The sequence below is a fragment of the Mytilus trossulus genome, chromosome 4 (assembly GCF_036588685.1).
Source record: "Mytilus trossulus isolate FHL-02 chromosome 4, PNRI_Mtr1.1.1.hap1, whole genome shotgun sequence".
Lineage (NCBI taxonomy): Eukaryota > Metazoa > Mollusca > Bivalvia > Mytilida > Mytilidae > Mytilus > Mytilus trossulus.
Window position 1 is genome coordinate 79,020,785 of NC_086376.1, and position 17,729 is coordinate 79,038,513.

The following is a 17,729-nucleotide window of genomic DNA, read 5'->3' on the forward strand; positions in this document are numbered from 1 at the left end:
ATAAAAATATTCCTCTTGTTACTATTTTATGATTGTAAGAAAATCTAAGTCCATTTAAAAGTAAATTACAGAAAAAACGGAGTAATATTTTTACAAACTTTACTTCTGGATACAATCTTATGATCATAAATAAGCTTCTGTCCAAGTTTGGTACAAACCCAGAATAGTTTAAGAAAGTTATTAAAATTTTAAAAACTTTAACCACAGAGTGAATGTAATGGTTCCCTGCAGAAAAACTAAGTCCATTTATAAGTAAAATACGGAAAAAATGGAATTTTATTTTTACAAAATTTACTTCTGGATACTATCTTATGATCATAAACAAGCTTCTGTCCAAGTTTGGTACAAACCCAGGATAGTTTGAGAAAGTTATTAAAATTCTAAAAACTTTAACCACAGAGTGAATGTTTTGTTTCCCGGCAAAAAACTAAGTCCATTTATAGTAAAATACGGAAAAAATGGATTTTATTTTTACAAAATTTACTTCTGGATACTATCTTATGATCATAAACAAGCTTCTGTCAAAGTTTGGTAGAAATCCAGTATAGTTTAAGAAAGTTATTAAAATTTCAAAAACTTTAACCACAGAGTGAATATTTGTTGACGCCGCCGACGACACCGATGACGACGGAATGTAGGATCGCTTAGTCTCGCTTTTTCGACTAAAGTCGAAGGCTCGACAAAAATGGTTAAAAATTGACAGTAAAGGGCAATAACTCCTAAAGGGGTCAACTGACCATGTTGGTCATGTTGACTTATTTGTAAATCTTACTTTGCTGAACATTATTGGTGTTTACAGTTTATCTCTATCAATAATAATATTCAAGGTATTAACCAAAAACAGCAAAATTTTCCTTAAAACTACCAATTCAGGGGCAGCAACCTAACAACGGATTGTCCGATTTATCTGAAAATTTCAGGGCAGATAGATCTTGACTTGAATAACTAGTTTACCCCCTGTCAGATTTGCTTTAAATGCTTTGATTTTTGAGTTATAAGCCAAAAACTGCATTTTACCCCTTTGTTCTATTTTTAGCCATGACAGCCATCTTGGATGGTTGGCCGGGTCACCGGACACATTTATTAAACTAGATACCCCAATGATGTTTGTGACCAAGTTTGATTTAATTTGGCCCATTAGTTTCAGAGGAGAAGATTTTTGTAAAAGTTAACGACGCCGGACGCCAAGTGATGAGAAAAGCTCACTTGGCCCTATGGGCCAGGTGAGCTAAAAAGGCTATTTATTCTAAAAAAAAGCGCTATTTTTATAATATAGTTTACTAAAGTTGTCCAAGTGGTCAATGGCGTTGGACCTAGCGTTGGACAGCTCGCAGACTGGTCAATTGTGCTATAAATGTCAAAAGTTTTAAACGTTAGAGTCATGCTCAGGGGACGGATTTAATATAAAAAGTGCAAAACTGCACTTTTTGGGGTATTTATGGGGTGAATAAAAAAACATCCTATTCACACATCACATGCAGTTCAATTGTTTCGCCAAGTATCGTTAATGCCATTAAATGCAGGGTTTTGATTACTTCATAGATTTTATTCATTTTACAGTTTTGATATTTATGTTATCAAGAACGGGAAACATAATTTTACAGTCAAGCATTTTTTTTCTTCAAATGCCTTGATTGAATGCTTGATTTTGACAATTAATGGTCCCTACATTCTTATGTATAATATTGTTAGTTTTGCCTCGATGAAATATTTTGTTTAAACAATGTAGTCATATTTGTTTTAACGAAAAATCTAATTGCTCAATAAATAAACAGTATAATCTTGCTGATTATCAAAATGTACAGTTTGTATTTCGGATGATGTCTGCAGATAAGCTTTTCAATTAACTTGATGAAAAAATACATTCAATACACATCACCCACGAGGGAAAGGTTCATGATCTTTTATAGGTCAGAGAAGGGTAAAGCTTAATTTAGTTTCCCCTAAGTTAGAAAAGTTGTTGAATTGGATTTTAAGCTAGTAAGCAATAGTTTTCGCACATTTTTGAAATTTTGAAGTGAAGTATTTTTTCTCTCGACGATATAACGTAAATGTTTTAATGACATTCCCCTTGAAGTTACCCCCTAAAAGATTAAGTTCGATTTTAGCCAGTTTACATAATGAACCACGATCAGGACGGAAAGAACATGTCTGCTGAACAGAGATAACCAAATAATCGGTTAAAAACCTCTTATTTTTATTGAATATTTGGAATTATATGCTGTTGTAGTAACATGTTGATGATGTTCATTGCACTAACAATCACGTTTCTCCTCTATTCTACAACACCCGTTTGACATTTACAAATACAAATGACCGGCACATTACTCATATAAGAGTGTTTCGACAATTTCATCTTTAGAAAGACATGTAAACTTATAACAACACCATGATTGACTAAAACATTGCATAAAGTAGAGAAAATAGTGAAAAATTGTCCATAAACTTTATTTTCATTTCCCTTGAGCAGTTTTTCTTTTTTCTATTTTCGTGCTTCATTCCTGGCATTCCTCGTAAATTGTTTGAAGTATTGAACGGTTCACTGACTGCAAACATTAAAACAGACCTTTGTGGTTTGATAAGGAGCGGAAGTCATACCGTTATACAAAGTAGCAAAAATAACAAAAATTGTGAAAACTGATTCTATTTATCTACCATTCACACGCTGTAACCTACGTCTGACTTATGAATCAAAATCTTATAAGTAAGAGGCTCTATATGGGTAAGATTTCTTTATTACAGTGTGAGTATTTGTGTTATTGATCGTCCAATTTTACATATTATTTGTTTTGCAGATTTTGTTCAAAGAAGTGTTCTATCTTCAGAAAAAGAAGTGCTGTATTTATTTAAGGTGCTTGTCTAATCAAAAGACAATTAAACAAAGAGTTACTCATCATTTTCGTAAATTAAATTCCCCCCACCATATTTTTTTGGGGCCTTTATTATTCTACGTTTTTGCTACCATTATAATATGTAAACAAATATATAAAAGCGCCCAAATTCGTGTATTTGGTTTTGATGTTATATTTGTTATTCTCATCGGATTTTGTCTGGTGCTTGGTCCGTTTCTGTGTGTGTTACATTTTTTATGTTCTGTCGTTGTTTTCCTTATATTTTATGCGTTTCCCTCAGTTTTGGTTTGTTACTCCGATTTTGTTTTTTGTCCATGGTCCATGGAGTTACGAGTTTTGAACAGCGGTATACTACTGTTGCTTTTATTTACAGTAACGAAAGTTAAATATCGTATCATTTATATATATATCAAGAGGATAGAACACTTTTGATAATTTTCAATTCATATTCAGTTAAATAACTTCATCTACATATAAAAAATAATATACATATCAATATTTAGCTGTTTAATATGATCAATAAGATCATTAAAGAAAATGTGGAACAATTAAGGCGGTAATATACACCCTAGCACCAAACCACATTTTACTTTAAACCAATGATGGTCACAAAAGTTTGTCATATGTATCAGCAACATTTCAAAAAAGAAATAATCCTGATACCGAGAAAGAAGACATGATTAAAAAGTCCTTTTAAGAATATTCTATTACTCAGTGCATGAATCTATTGTACAACTTTTTGAATTGATTTTTATAAATGATCCGTTTTTGAAACCTACAATTATATACTTTAATAGGTTTTTTTCTGTTGTGTTTTGTTAAACCTTTGGTACTGAATTGAAAAATGAAATGACTATCAATTTATTTCAGAACTCAGAGGTTTGAAATAAATAAAATTATGCTTGGTTGTCGAATTACATATGTCAAAGACAGAGATCTATATTCAAGGGAGGTGTTGAAATTCAAGTGTAATTATGATGGGCTTTATTTTATACTCAATTATCGAATATCATTTAAAAAGTTAGTGAAGTATAAATTAATAACGGTAGTCAAATTAAATATCAAATATCAAGTTAATAATTTTTGAATCATCAGCTTATCATAGTTCCTGTGCAGGGTTCCATTATCAAGTTACCGAATTATGATCAATCTTTGGATAAAAGAGTATAGTTCTTGCAGTGTTGGTATGATAATATTTTTTATAAACCAAAACAATCGTGTTTATAGCTTTCAGTTATCGACGTATCAACGAACTCATCGAACAAAAAATTATAGACTCATTTACCTTAATAGACAAATATATAGACTAGTGTTTGTTTATTTAACTTATTTTTTTTATGAAACACTAACACGCTACATCAGTTTTTGCCTAAGTTAGTTTATACGGTTAAAAATATTTCCGACAAATCGGATATTCACTATTAAAATTTGTCGTGAACATTGTAAAATATTGGAGATTTCTTTAATGGTCTTGTAATTAGAATATTAAAGCTTGTTCTATATAGGTGTCAAGAAATCTTTCAAGTATATATTTACCATCTACAGCTGAAAATGATTTCTATAATGGTTACAAATACGTCACATTTATATATACATACTTATAATCAGTTTCTAAACCCCAAACCATCTGGTATAGCGTCGTAATAAAAGTAAGTTTTATTATTTATACCACACTATTATGTAATACGCATTGTTGTCATACCGCCACACTCAGTTATGTGCATTTCTATGTTTTTCTAAGTGATAAAATTTTATTATAAAGCTGCTATTTCTATCTTAGTGTTGACGCTGAACACATTTGCATTTTTATCTAAACTATGCCACGTGTGGTTAATGAATATAGACCAATGAAAGTACTGTCAAGACTCATAAAAGACAAAATTATGCAATTTTAAAGTAAAGCTTTGTTCAGTAGAGGGATAAGTGAACTGAAGAGAAGCTGAAATATGTTGTTTTTTCGGATCAGCTTTTCAAATGCACCGTAAGGTTCCTAACCCTGTTTAAATAAGATATCCTTTTTACTTTCACTACACAATGGTCGAAATGTTTTCAAAGAGAGTCTGTCTTACCTTTGTAGTATCCTATTAGTGCGTTGTATATTTTTCTTGGGACTTCCCTTCGTTTAGCATAACAAACATTTCATGCAAAACAACGTACGGGTATTTCATACAAAACAACGTACGGGTATGTCATGCAAAACAACTTATACATTTGTAATAGTATACTAGTATGTCATAAAAACGTACGAGTATGTCATGCAAAACAAAGTAAACTGGTATGTCATACAAAACAAAGTACAAGTCTTTCATAAAAAACAGACAGGTATGGCATGCAAAACAGCGTACTAGTGTGTGATACAAAATAACGTGCTCGTATGTCATACCAAACAACACACTAGTATGCCATACCAAACAACGCACTAGTATGTCATACCAAACAACGCACTAGTATGTCATACCAAACAACGCACTAGTATCCCATACCAAACAACGCACTAGTATGTCATTCCAAACAACGCACTAGTATGTCATACCAAACAACGCACTAGTATGCCATACCAAACAAAGCACAAGTATGGCATTCAAAACCGACAACGCTCGTATGTCATACCAAACAACGCACTAGTATGCCATACCAAACAAAGCACAAGTATGGCATTCAAAACCGACAACGCTCGTATGTCATACAAAACAACGCACTAGTATGCCATACCAAACAACGCACTAATATGTCATATCAAACAACGCACTAGTATGTCATAACAAACAACGCACTAGTATGGCATACAAAACCGACAACGCTCGTATGTCATACCAAACAACGCACTAGTATGCCATACCAAACAACGCACTAGTATGACATTCAAAACCGACAACGCTCGTATGTCATACCTAACAACGTACTAGTATGTCATACCAAACAACACACTAGTATGTCATACCAAACAACGCACTAGTATGGCATACCAAACAACGCACTAGTGTGATATATCAAACAACGCTGTCGCACTAGTATGTCATACCAAACAACGTACGAGTATGTCATGCAAAACAACCTATAGTTGTTTACTAGTATGTCATAAAAAAAGACCGTACGAGTATGTCATTAAAAACAGCGTATACTAGTATGTCATACCAAACAACACGAGTATGTCATACCAAACAAAGCACTAGTATGTCATACCAAACAACGCACTAGTATGTCATACCAAACAACGCACTAGTATGTCATACCAAACAACGCACTAGTATGTCATTCCAAACAACGCACTAGTATGGCATTCAAAACCGACAGCGTACTAGTATGTCATACCAAACAACGCACTAGTATGTCATACTTAACAACGCACTAGTATGGCATACCAAACAATGGACTAGTGTGATATATCAAACAACGCTGTCGCACTAGTTTGTCATACCAAACAACGTACGAGTATGTCATGCAAAACAACCTACGGGTATGTCATGCAAAACAACCTATAGTTGTATACTAGTATGTCATAAAAAAAAACGTACGAATATGTCATGCAAAACAGCTATACTAGTATGTCATACCAAACAACACTAGTATGTCATACCAAACAAAGCACCAGTATGTCATACCAAACAACGTACGGGTGTCATGCAAAACAACGTAAGGGTATGTCATACAAAACAAGGTAAAAGTATGTCATACAAAACAAGGTAAAAGTATGTCATACAAAACAACGAACTAGTTTGTCATACCAAACAAAGCGCTAGTATGTCATACCAAACAAAGCACTAGTATGTCTTTCCAAACAACGTACTAGTATGTCATACAAAACAACGTACTAGTATGTCATGCAAAACAACGTACGAGTTTGTCACGTAAAAAAACTTACTGGTATGACATACAAACAATTTTCTAATATTTCGTACAAAACAGCGTACATACTTGTATGTCAATATCGTCAAAACATTCCCCGGTTTAATTTCTCCATCACTCTATCTCTGTTTTGAATTTCCTTTGCTTCTTATGTGTTCAGCTTAAACCCTCATTTACATCTAATTGATCTTTTTTTTTTAAATCAGTGCAGTATAATTGTGTAGAGCCTCATTGTATGCATCATACAGCGTGTTTGATTATCTCTTATACACACCTGTTACCTTGCAACACAATCATTCATGTTTTTTTCTGAATATTTCTACTATTTGGTGATGATGCAATACAACTATCAGTCATTAATAGCTGAACGCGTTTGTATGTGTGGATGGGTAGTTCATTGACTGATGTTGAGTGATTTGTAATCGAGCGTGTGTTTCAAGTGCTCAAACGATTTTAAAAAGGGAGTATATGAAATTATGATGTCGCTATGGAAGGGAGCTGAATGGATATGAATATACGTATTATTAATATAAGACTATAGTAAGAACTCAAAGTAATAAGCAACTCATTAATAAATGATAAAAATCCAAAAAATTATTGAACATGTTAACGGCATATACAAAACGAGAATAAATAGCATAACGGAGTAACAAAGTGGTCCGCTGGTACTGAATCATTTTAGTATTGCCCTGGAAAATTGTGCTTTAGAGGGTGATAGAGCTCTGTCCGACAACAGGCCATCTACGTTCACTTTATAAGAGTTCATTTAAACTTGCATTTCTCTGCAGAGAACGTGGGAACCTTCTAACACGAGGCATCAAAATGAACGTCCTGATACCGGATGCGACTGCGTATTTATAAATTCTGTACAATCAAGCATATCCAAAATATGCATTAGTATTTCTGTCTGATTGGAGAACTTAAGGAACCACATTAAGTTGGGTACAATTCTTTGAATATGGTAACATATTTCCATACAACTCCAACGGTTTCATATATTAGGACAATCTGGTCGCTATATAATGCTCGGCGAATAATCTCCACTAATTGAAGGATCGCTAGAAACTTAAGGAAGAAGAACACCCTCCTTCCAATCTGTTATCAGGTCTGTTCAGTGCTTGACCTTTGCTACCGTCAAAAATCAATGAACATGCTTTCTGTTTCCCGCCAAGCATGTCCAGATGGCAGTTGAATAAGATACACCTATTACTTGTAAACTTCCTGCAGTGGCGGGAAATCAAATCATTTATATGATTGTTTTAATCAGCAGGTGTGCGTAGTAATTATTTGATTACAGATTCGAGACAGACGAGATTGAAAAATGACTGATGGTGTTCCTCATTATACTCTTTTCACAGATGGTTGACGAACTGGAAAAATTGAAATTATCTTTACTGATGTCAATTAGTTTTGGGTTTATTTAATCAACTTTCTGACAGCAATCCGAGCTTGCTTGATGATAAACGATGATGAGACCTGATTTCTTGGAACTGCTATTAAATTTTGCGCCAAAACTTACGCGGTATTTGCTTAATAAGATATTCTAAATAGATGTGACGAAATAGCTATATTTTCAAAGATAATATCTACTGGATGACTATACGAATAAAATTCGCCTCAAAGTGGAAAGGGATAAAATATAAGTTGCAAAAACGTGTTTCCCAATCTAAAATCTTAAATAAATATGTTTAAACTAAAATTCGCCTGGTAAAATAGTCTTTATATGATATCGAGGTACCGGGTACTAGTTTTACTAAATTTCGATTATTTTAGCGGTCATTATTATTTAACATGTTCCAGTAGGACAACTGATATACAATATATCCCGGGTACTTGCTGACTAAATTTTGATTTTTTTATGTAATTATTATTTTACATGTTTTACTGATAATGAACTTTATTTTATTGCCATAGAAGCAAAGACAGTTTAAGTACCTTCCTTGTGCAAAATATATGAATTATGATCAAACACAAACATATACAAGGTCGATTTTTTTTCTGACTGTTAATGGCATCTTTACACAAAATCCATTGGTTGTTGGATGTGTGCGGATTGATATTTTGGTATTAGATACATGATTTTTTTTATTAACTGCTATTGGCTCACCTATCTGTCAGAAACTGCCAGTACGCTCAGATCTTTTTTGTTGTGAGGATTATAGATAATCTGCCACGTCTGGTCTGTGGTTTAGTGTTTTGTATCGATCTAATGAGTTAAACCCTTTTTACCGATTTGTATAGTGTGTTCATATGTCGTGCTGTTACGCTACTATCCCAGCTTAGAACATTTTGGAAAACCAATATATAAAAAGCTGCAGAGCAGGGCAGTTAGGGCAAACAAATACCAGTGTCTTGTTTGTCATGATTTAGCCAAATGTAGTTGTATGGGTTATAAAACAAAAAGCAAGAGGATGATGTGTCCAGCATTCATTATTGCCGAATTAGCTACAACCTATTCTTGGATATCTGAAGTTCTTATATTTATTCAAAGTAATAAAATTGTTTACCGAGGTCAATAATGCAAAGGATGCCAGAACCAATTAAATATCAATCAGTTGTCCCTAATTTCATGAGAATACCACTGATAAAATCGCTGTTGATTTGTAAATCTAATTAAACGTGATCTGTAATTGACACGGGATTACACCTGATGCACATTATATAGATAAGCAACAGGTTGCATCACGTGTTTTCTTACCATCGGTTAAAATAACATCTTAATGAATTCAGATTGAGGACAGAATTAATCACGTCAATACTATGTCATTAATTATCAGTATAAATATTACCCAGCAGCAGTTTATTTTCTTTTATGTTTTCACGTGCTTATAGCCTCATTTTTATTTGATGAAATCACTTCCGGTCATATTTTTTTTCAACAAATTTTGAATGAAATTGTTTTTATTAAATGACAGCAGTGTCTCCCTAGCAAATTGGATGCCATGAAATAATAACTTGTTTTTGATTTGTGTGCGCTCCTCGTTATTGTCCAGTTATTTCAAAGCGTCAATCTTTGTTTAAAAATTATAGACATTACTTTTCCGTCAACCTGACAACTCTGGGTTAATACAGTGTGTTGCCATATTTGATGTCTTTAGGTTTCATGTTAAAATCTTAAGAACAAAATAAGTTATAATCCTATCATTATATCGCACGTGCATATCTTTAATAATAGCCGGCCAAGCATGCAATGTTATTACACCATGATGAATTAGCTTTATGGAATAAAAGTCGAAATAAATGTCTGGCTTACTTGAAATAAATTATGGCTTTTCTGCCGCATGTGATTTGTATAGTTATCGAATTTTAAATGAGCGGGTTAATCAAAGAAACAATTTTGACATATGTCCAGTAATTCTGCAATTTTCCCTCGCAGACGGCAGTATTACAAAGAGTACAAAAGATGACAATGGGAATTTCTAATCTGCACATTATCGATTAGACTGGGCAGACGATTGAAATCTCGTGCGATGTTTGCAACTCGACATCGTCGGCTGCATTATTAATTCTCGTTCCTTTGTTGTCTTTGTGAATTATTAGATCAATTTCTTGATTAGTTAGCTTTTTAGGTGTGTTCTTTTTCATTTTGTAAATGAATATGTGGGTATGCTTGGAGATTTATACTCTTGTATCATGGAAGGCCAGCAATGCTTTCCTGATGTATCAATTTAATCTGGATGTCATCAAAGGATTGCTTTGAAACTGCATAGTTCTACAACAAAAAATCAACACCATATATATAGACGGAGGTACAAGTTGTTCAATACAGATTAAGATTTAGTTACTCTTTACATAGATCTACGTTAAAATGCAATTTTATATCGAACTCGTAACGGGAAAAACTTTTATCACTGAATAGGTATTAAAAAAACACCAAAGTAAAAATGTATCTAATATACTGACCATAGATTACAAGAACAGTTTACATTAATAAAATAAAGAATGGAAGTCTGTGTTAACAAACATGTATATATATTTAATTAGAAGAAAAAAAACAATCGGCAAAGCACTGATAATACCGTGCAAAAGCATAAAGTTTTATTCCAAGAACAATTATCAAATTAATGGAACTCCGTAATGTGCTAGTATGAACTAAAGGACTCCGTTTATACAAACTCCATTAAGATATAAAGAAGTTGCTAGATAGAAACTGACTAGCAAAAATCAGAATGATAAAAGTATCATAGAAAACAGTGTTTCACGTATCTTTTTTGTTCAAGTTTGTTTCTATTGCTTAGTCAGATGATCAGCAGGCTTCTTACTGTTTCACATATCTCTTTTGTTCAAGTTTGTTTCTATTGATTAGTCAGGTGATCAGCAGACTTCTTACTGTTTCACATATCTCTTTTGTTCAAGTTTGTTTCTATTGCTTAGTCATATGATAAGCAGGCTTCTTACTGTTTCACATATCTCTTTTGTTCAAGTTTGTTTCTATTACTTAGTCAGGTGATCAGCAGGCTACTTTCTGTTTGGCTTTTCTGTTTTGTTCAAGTTTGTTTCTATTGCTAAGTCATGTAATCAGCAGGCTACTTTCTGTTGGGCTTATCTCTTTTGTTCAAGTTAGATTCTATTGCTTAGTCAGGTGATCAGGAGGCTATTTTCTATTTCACTTATCTCTTTTGTTCAAGTTTGTTTCTATTACTTAGTCAGATGATCAGCAGGCTACTTTCTGTTTCACATATTTCTTTTGTTCAAGTTTGTTTCTTTTACTTAGTAAGGTGATCAGCAGGCTACTTTCTGTTTGGCTTATCTCTTGTTTCATATATCTGTAACGTGTTAAGCTCGAGTTTGTTCCAAAATAAATACCCAACTTAGATATCTTTTATCAAAACATAAGTTCGGAGAGGAGAAGTTGACTAAAATCAACATTTCTATTTAACGCTACTTCGCAAATTCTTGACTTTCTTCAAACAGCATAAACGCATGTTTGGAATGAAGATAAGAACATGCAAGTACATCTGTCAGTTGAAAACTGGAATGTCAGCTGGCAATTGGAGTTGCAGATTGTGTTTTGTCTAAAAGCATAGACTCACTCTCAGAATAATTTCTTTGACAACTTTTTGCATGTCTGTAATGATCTGTAATTGAACCAGTAGGTCAAATATACAAATAAGTGTGAATGGGAAAACACATTGCCGATGTCAATCACATACTGCTTACTGGTCTACCCGGAATGTGTACATCTTTTTAACAGATTCCAAGATCTATGTATTACGGTTGATCTTATGAATATTATATGCTTCTATTAAAAAACCTGCAGTTTAATATTACATATTTAAAAGCCCACTTTAGTGGTTACTGTTATGAGTCAACGCTAATTGACAAGGACATCAATATTTTTGATTATTTTTACATTGATGAGATCATAGACATTACTCAACGTATGTATTGATCATACTTTTATTTCATCGGAATTTATCAAAAGATGACTTTGCAATCAGCAAAGTTCACCATGAAAGTACCAGGTGAGAATTGTCTCTTACAGAAAGGAAATCAATCAATTAACTTGTTTCTTCAAATAAATAAAATTTTATTTAATTGGTACCAAGGTGAAAAAGTGCAAAGTCTTATAATGTTATACGCTACGAATTATAGATAATTAATCTTTGGTATATTTGATCAGAACCCAGTTCCTTATTATAGAAATTGACATCTAATCAGATTTCAATAGCAGATCGCTGAGATAGAAAATTCAAATCTGATGAAATTTAGCACAAAGTTAGCGTCAATAATTTTGAAGCAATTAAATCTTTAATTCATTGAAGCTATTGCAGTATAGAACCAAGCCAGCTGAAAAGACCTAAATGGTGATATTTGTACAGCGATGAGTGACAGTTTATTTGTTTGGTGATGAAGTTGATCGCATATATATCCCATTAAAATTGAAGGAATGGATACTGCAGATATATACGCAGTTAGGTCTTGTTTAATTTAGAAATTAAAAATTGAAAACTAAAATTGAAAACAAAGGAGACGACTTCCTAATTTCTAATTGTATCACAAAATTCGAGCAGCAACTGTCGGAGTATGGAATAGGCATCCCCGTGCAAGTTGGAACGATATTTTTGATTTGTGACTAAAAGAACAAAACATAGTATATTACAAATGATTAGAAGAAAGCATCAATTATTACATTTACAAACGAATTATTCCGCCGTGTTAACCAATGACGTATCACATTCACATTTAGGAGGGACAGGAGACCGGCCCCCTTATGAAGCTATATATATATATATTTATGATAAATGCATGAACTTTTTACAAATATAACTCCAAAAGTTGGCTTGCTTTGGTCCCCGCCCCCCGTTTTAAAGTCCTAGATCTGCACCTGCTATATGCTTTATGATCATTGAGTTTTCCTTTAAGACAATAGATACCAGTAAACAATAGATGTATTTAGACCAGTCAATAATATAATTCGTATATCAGCAGCGGAAACCAAACGTTAATATTGATTAAATTCTTTGATTAATCTCAAGAAAGCCAAACCGATTGATGCTCTTTTTTGAACATAGATCATATGGCCCCATCGTAACTTTGGTGGACCATAAAAGGCTATTTAATTGACTTTATTGTATACTAAGTATACACAGAGGGACGGTAACCATTGACTAGATGAAATTAGATGTAAATATCATCGTCAGAGAAAATAGACTAAATTGGCATCTAGAAGCACTTAACAAATGAAAATGACCAGAACAATAGCGACCTATATAAATTACAAACCTAACGAGTAAGACAATAGTACTACTTAGATAAAATTCAATTGTCTGGGGTATCAAACTAATAACACGTGTAATTGACTACATTTTCTATCTTATAGAGTTGTTTTTCCACAAATGTCGGATATTATTTTTCTTGTTTCATTTTGTTAAGTGTGTAGTTATGCTTCCATTTAGGATTATCCTTAGGGAATTTTATCAACCTGTATGATACTAGTTCATTCATGTTTTTTAATCTGTTGACTATCGCGTACCTAATGCATGCTGCAAAGTGTTTCGTGAACATTTGTGTAGGAGTTAATGGCGAATAAGAGAGGGGTGTATAGGATTAAACAAGGAATCTTAGTTATAGAGAATGGGGAATGTGTCAAAGAGAAAACAACCAGAACAAAAGAGTAGAAAACAACCCAAAGCCACATGTATTTTATTTCCCTTTTTTTTCCTTTTTTTTATTGACAAGCAATAAAAGGGGTTGTCGTAGTCGAACTATGAAATTCTGTGGAATTTATCAAAGGTTAAAATCTTGTATACAGTGCAGTTTTTATGGGCACCGGTTTCTTACCCAATAAAACACTTGATAGTAAGAAGGTCTAATTATTCCATCGTAAAATATTATACATGAAATATAAGAATATTGGGGTCAAAAGGGTTCTCTAAGTAGAACAATCATAATCATTTTTGAACGATGTTATATTAAAATTTTAAATTAAAACAGAATATGTCATAGCATGTCAATATACTATTAATGCTTCCACGGTCTCAGAGACAACAACCCGACAAAAGAGTAGAAAAAAGCCCAAGACATTTGCAAACTATTTCAGTTTCTTCTTTCAATAGCATCTCCCATGATACAATTTGTTATTTTCATCTACTGTAAAAGAGGAAACACTGAGGCCCACCTCCCCTTTGGGTGTGGGATTTTGAGATATTCCCTATTTCCATTCTCAGTGTAACTGTAGCAATTCTTTTGAAATACCGGTCAGGTCATACATATCACTGAAGTTTGTCTGGGGGTCAGAGTGCAAAATGTCTGGGTGAGATATGCCAGTTTATTGTCATCTCAAACGATTTTAATCTTCACAAAGGACCAGTTTATTTTAAAGTGGAAACGCTATTAAAAGGAAACCAGAAGTACATTTATATTGAAAGCAAATAAAATAAGTTGAATTGCTTTCAGATCAGTTAAGAACTCGTATACAGAAAATCAACGAGATAATACTATAAATATGTCAACAGTTATAAGACAAAGATTCCATCTGCATGTATTACAGTAAAAAGTAATAAAATTGCCTTTTTCGCTCTTTCGGTATTTACAATGGTCCAATAAATTAGTAATGTGCAAAGTGTTTCATATAGTATAAAAACGTAAGCCAATATATATGTCTTTTTTATTATCAATATACCGGAACACATTTTGTAGATGTACATGTATAGATAGGTTCACCTTCTTAACACGACAAGATTTGAGGACAAACTAATTATAAGGTAAGGTCATGTCACAATAAAATAATATTGGTAAACCTCAAACAATACACATAGATAAGTGGTCATTACTGTCATATCAGATGACATTCTACATAATTTCTTCTCACATTTATAAGATAATTATAATACGGAAGATTGTCTCTCTCTGTACATAAATACAGAGCTATAATTATGTCAAAGGAATATAACGTTATTTTTGTTTTTGACATAACTGCTGCTTTTCAGTGGTATATATAAGAGACGATAAAATCATTAAGATTTTAAAGAGATATAGGAAGATGTGGTGTGAGTGCCAATGAGACAACTCTCCATCCAAATAACAATTTAAAGGCATGTTTATAGTCAAAGTTCCATGTACATGTACTTGTTTCAAATATTGGTATATTATGTTTTATTTGATGCATATGTCGAACAATTACGTTTGTTATAAAACAAACACCATTTTATTGCAAAATGAACACGTTATCAGACAATGATCGTATGATCGTAGAGATCATTTATATCTCCTATCGACTGCGAAGTCTTTTTTGTCCCATTGCTGGTGTTTCAATAGACGAAGACAAAACGCATAATGTTTGTGTCTTTCGCTTTGATAAAAAGTAAAGTAAATTGCATCATAGTCAAACATTTACTAATTCAACCAAATGAAAACTGGAAAAATTAAATAGACTGACGTTTCCTTATTAGTTATTAATTTAATCTTTAGTTCAATAATGAAATAGAAAGTGGTTCATTTTTCAGGATTCTTTGAAATCTCCAGACGCTTATAGTAATGGAAAAACACCGATCGATCATTCGGAATATCTCTTATATAACCTTTACACCTCATTTTCCACAATGACAGATTAGTCGTAGTGAAATACTTATAGCGAAAACGTTCATTTCACTATAAAATTTACATGAAAAACATCTAAATGCTCTTAGAGAAATGTTTAAAGTCTGTAACGGTGAATTTAAAGAATGTATTGGAATACATTGATGTTTGTGTTAAGATAGCGATACATCAATTGTAAATACAGAAGTCTACTGACAATGCTTCGGAGACAGAGATAGATTAAAAACATGTATGCAATAATAGATGGTCCGTTGGTTATTCCTACCATGTAGGAGGATGCACTTATCATTGGTTGCAACGTATACTACAGCTTTTCAGAATATTTATCATTATTACTACAAATAGTATTTTTAAATCGGATTTTTTTTTTTTATTAAAAATAAGTGTAAAGATATGGCTCAAAGTTTAAGAAGTACGTTTGATAGAGATCTTAATCTGGCAAAAACATATTTTTGATATACTAGTATGTTACATATATTATTGGTTATTTTGAAGCGGTTTCTTAATATATATTTTTTTATTGCATTGTTGTTTTTGTAGGTGGTTGTATCATGTATGTGCGTGCGTGAGGGAGGGGGTAGATATACAGGATGCTCTGCTGATAACGTTTATGGCTATTAAAGGGATTGTATAATTTATAATTAGAGTATCTTCAGACTTTTTAAACTGATATTAATTTGGTACCACTGTTGTTGGCCGACATTTAGCACTTCGACTTCTTTAGATTACGATTTTTCATTATCCTAATACAACCCTTGCAGTTACGTATTTATGGAAGTATCTATTTATGTAACTATAGCTGATCAGATACATAAATAAATATATATAATGAGTAATAAAATAGAAAGAACGACATTTTAAAAGTTCAACTACCTCTAGTCTTTGAAACAGAATGCAAAATTGGATAATTTGACATTAGACTTATACCGATATGTATAACTGTCGGAGATATGGTAATGGGTTGGATATTTCCAATAAGTCTGGGGATCAAAATGGTTTCCAATTCTTTATTTCTTTGCGTCATTTGCCGATATAGGTAATGACAAACAAATCCATATTCAGATCGTGCTTCATTTGTAAACATGACTTGGATTACAGATGTCCTTTACGGACAATTGTGTACTTCAGAAACATTTGAATTTAGATAGTACAAACCTTATACAAGGATCGAGAAGACAAGGCATTAATAGACTTTTAGAGTATTTATGGAAAATTGGTTTGAAATAGGCTAGTAATTTAAAACAGACGTAAGATGGTAATAATGATAAACAAAGCACTAATTTATTTGATAGGCTAAGGGATTAATTACTTATTTTTGTAAGCAGACGATACTATGATATTTTGTCAAGTTGCCATGCCGAGGTCAGGAGGCGGTTCGATCAAGTATCTTACTGGACAAAACGACTTTAGCTTTGAATCATGGCCAAACCTCCTCTTCGTGTCAACCACTTAGTCAGGATCCCAGACTGAAACTGTGACGCGATTCATCAAATGTAACTACAGTATTACTAGTATATGTACTAAATCTTTGTTCAGACGAAATGAATAAAATGCAATATATCTTATTTACTTCATATTAAATCATTATTATTGTAAGCACATAACTGTTGTTCTGGTTAGTGGATATGCTTGTCCCTCTAGTTTTATTTATTGGGAAAATGAAAAATATCGTTTCTATTTCTTACACCTGCAAATGAAATTAATAAATTCTATTCTCTAATCTCTCTTGGGAAAAAATGAGTATCAATTGAAAGCAAACAGAAAAAAATAACTATTAAGCATTAAGAGGGATATTTGTACAATTAATTAACAAATATCGGATATCAAACAATTGACACGAAAAACGTGAGGGGTCTAAAACAGACAGCTTTACTTTAAAAAAAAATCTTAATGAATAAGATCTTTTAAAAGACGTTAAAGTCGTCAGTCTTTTTTTAATGTAGAGAACAGAAAATACGATAGCATCACTCCGTTAATGGTGTTATTATT